Below are 3,246 nucleotides of genomic sequence, written 5' to 3'. Positions count from 1 at the left end.
AAAACAGCCATGGACTCCCATTGACGTGCCAGAATTTCTTAAATTCTGGGCACTCACAATGTTAATGGGCATTATAAAAAAGCCCTCCATCCGCTCCTACTGGAGCACCAGCCCCATCTTTAGTACCCCCATTTTTGCCCAAACTATAACTAGGCAAAGGTATGAAATGATTCTTCGTTTCATGCATTTTAGCGACAACAGCCTGTGCCCCCCTAAGGAGGACCCCCAGTTTGATAGGCTGTACAAAATCCGCCCCCTGATTACCCATCTCGCTGCCAGGTTTCCAGAGGTTTATACACCTGGAAAAAATATCTGCGTGGATGAATCCCTAATGAAATATAAAGGAAGGTTGGGATTCAAGCAGTATATTCCTTCCAAGCGCTCCAGGTATGGAGTGAAGGTGTATAAGCTCTGCGAGAGCGAGACAGGATATACTCATGCCTTCCGGGTATACGAGGGTAAGGATAGCTACCTTGACCCTCCAGGTTGCCCAGATCATCTGGGCACCAGTGCCAAGATTGTTTGGGACCTAATATTCCCCCTTATGAACAAAGGCTACCACTTGTATGTAGATAACTTCTATACAAGCGTCCCTTTGTTCAAGCTGCTGTATTGTTTCGATACGGTAGCTTGCGGTTCTATAAAAAAGAACCGCTTGGGTTTCCCACAACGCCTGGTACGAACCCGGCTAGGAAAGGGGGAGACCTCAGCTCTACGCCAAGAGGAGCTTTTGGCATTGAAGTTCAAGGACAGAAAAGAGGTGTGCATGCTGAGCACCATCCACGATGAGAGAACCGTGGAGGTTTCTGTCCGTGGCAGAGCTGGGGTCACTACAAAGCCAGTGTGCATCAGGGCCTATAACAAGCACATGGGTGGAGTTGATCTGTCAGATCAACTCCTACAGCCCTACCTCATTATGAGGAAGACAAAGGCCTGGTACAAGAAGGTTGCAATTTATCTAATGCAAATTGCAACCTATAACGCTTTTTTGCTGCACAAAAAAGCAGACACTGGGCTGAAGCTGTCTTTTTTGCAGTTTCAGCTCAAAGTAATTTCAGGTATCTTGTACCGTGATGCACCTGGTCCCGAAGTAGTGATGGGAACCAACAGAATTGGGGCTACCCATTTTATTTTTAAAATCCCCCCTACAGCAAAGAAGCAGAATCCCCAAAAGAGATGCAGGGTATGCTACAGCAGGGGGCAAAGAAAGGACACCACATTTTACTGTCCAGATTGCCCTGGAAAACCTGCACTCTGTGTCGGTGACTGCTTCAAGCTGTATCACACAGTTTCCCATTTTTAATTTTTTTTTTGTTCCTGCTCCATTTTTGTATTTTTTTTTAATTTTTTGTTACATTTACTGTTTTTTAGCTTTTATTTGCTCCACCATTTTTAAGCGTTTTTATTTGCACTGTCAAGTGACCCCTGTGTCCATTCCGTGGCATGAGGGACCACTTAAGGTGCTAGATCAAATCCCTTCTTGGAGATAGGCCAGGCTTTCTTGTAACCTGTCCCTACTGATAGTTGGGTACAAGCATTTTTCTTTACCCAGATGTAAAATTCCTACTGAATTTGAATTGCTCATGTTCCAAATGTGGCCCTTTTGCCCCCAAACAATCTGACAAACCCATGCATGTGGGGTATCAATGTACTCAGGAGATGTTGCTGGACACATATCTGGGTGTTGTGTGACAGCAACATATACCAGGAGCTGTAATTTCACACCTGAAGTACAAAGTATGTGAAAAAAACACCAAAAACAATTACTATCCCAAACTTTGACAAGGGTTGGTGGTAGGATTAGTGCATGGAAAGGGTTAAACTATCAGCATCTAAAATACCCTGGGGTGTCTAGTTTTCAAAAATATATGGTTTGGTGGGGTAAATTTAATTTGCTGGCTTCAAAGATGCCCCAAATACCACATAGAGACAGAATTACCAGATTCAGAGAAAAATGGTTTTGAATTAGCAAAACGCTACTTGTACTTATTGCCCCATAACGTGTAGAAGAAAGCAAAAAAACATAAAAACATTGGGTATTTCTAAACTCGGGACAAATAGTAGAATCTATTTAGCAGGTTTTTTCAGTAGTTTTTTATGATGAATAAAAGATTTTTCAAATAAAAGTGAGAAAATGTGTTTTTTTTTCAATTTTTCGTCATATTTTATTATTTTTATTATAGGAAATTACATCATATGAAACAAATTTGGTGTCTGAAGAAAGCCCTTCTTGTCCTGAAAAAAACAATATATAACTTGTGTGGGTTTAGTAAATGGGTTAAGAGAAAATTACAGCTAAACACAAACACCGCAGAAACGATAAAACAGCCATTGTCACGAAGGGTACAAAAAGTAAAATCAGCCTTTGTCACGAAGGGGTTAAGCATCCCAGCCAAGAAAAAGTAGCCCATGAGGCATCTTATGCTATGGAAGGTATAATGAGGTCCAGCAGTCCTACTTCTAAGAACACTACCAAGAAACTTAGATGGTGATATATCACCTGGGCTCTACTGAAAGCCACAATCCAACATGTATTGGTTTAAAACCCTTCCACTTTAAATTAAGGGGGTAGTAGAAGTATTATTAAACACTCATCTAAAGACATCAGACGAGCCAGAAGGCTTGTTTTTCCCTCAGAAATCTCATGGTGCTGCCACAACCACAAGGGATTATGGGTAGACACATGCAAATAAGGTCAACAATGATCACCTTTTGCCTCTATATCCACTTTATACATGGATCCCTTGAAATTGGATAAAATTACAAATAAAGGGATCTAGCCTGGTCCTTTTAAATGACACTGAACTCCTAACATTTAATTGAATTGTAATGGATTAACTTTAGGTATATTTTATTTATTTATTTGATTAATGATGTCATATTTTAGCATAATTGTCAATTGAATCTCTCAGTTTTATGTACACCGTATTGTCCTCTGTGTTGGGTGTTGCCTCTCTCCCCGTCATTGGTTCTCTCTCTCGTCGTCCTCCCATTACAGATAGGCTGTATTGATTGCTTTGCTTTAGCAAAATCAGGCAGTGAAATGAAGTCATTTGTGTCTGTCTGTGACTTTCTTTGAACGGTATTTGCATTTCATGTTCTCTAAAGGGATCTGCGTATTTTGCTGTATATATGTACAGGTTAAACATTAATTAAATATGTCCTGCACATGCATACGATTGTCCCAAATGATGCTTTTCATTCAAATAATTGAATAATTTTTTGATCAGATGTTATTATATTTTA

The 3,246-nt window shown here is 40.2% G+C and overlaps 1 non-coding gene across 1 annotated transcript; it reads left to right on the top strand.

Annotated features, from left to right (window-relative positions):
- The first annotated feature begins 1,406 nt into the window (after positions 1-1,406).
- LOC149298248 (small nucleolar RNA SNORA35) lies at positions 1,407-1,536 on the top strand. The gene has a single exon (XR_016272458.1). It is a non-coding gene; the product is annotated as a small nucleolar RNA SNORA35 (small nucleolar RNA).
- The last annotated feature ends 1,710 nt before the right edge of the window (positions 1,537-3,246 follow it).

The sequence above is a fragment of the Sceloporus occidentalis genome, unplaced genomic scaffold, assembly GCF_023333645.1.
Source record: "Sceloporus occidentalis isolate IW3139 unplaced genomic scaffold, rSceOcc1.0.p SCAF_34, whole genome shotgun sequence".
NCBI classification, from domain to species: Eukaryota; Metazoa; Chordata; class Lepidosauria; order Squamata; family Phrynosomatidae; genus Sceloporus; species Sceloporus occidentalis.
Note: the sequence above shows the minus strand (reverse complement) of the source record. Positions and strands in the feature narration are given on the sequence as shown.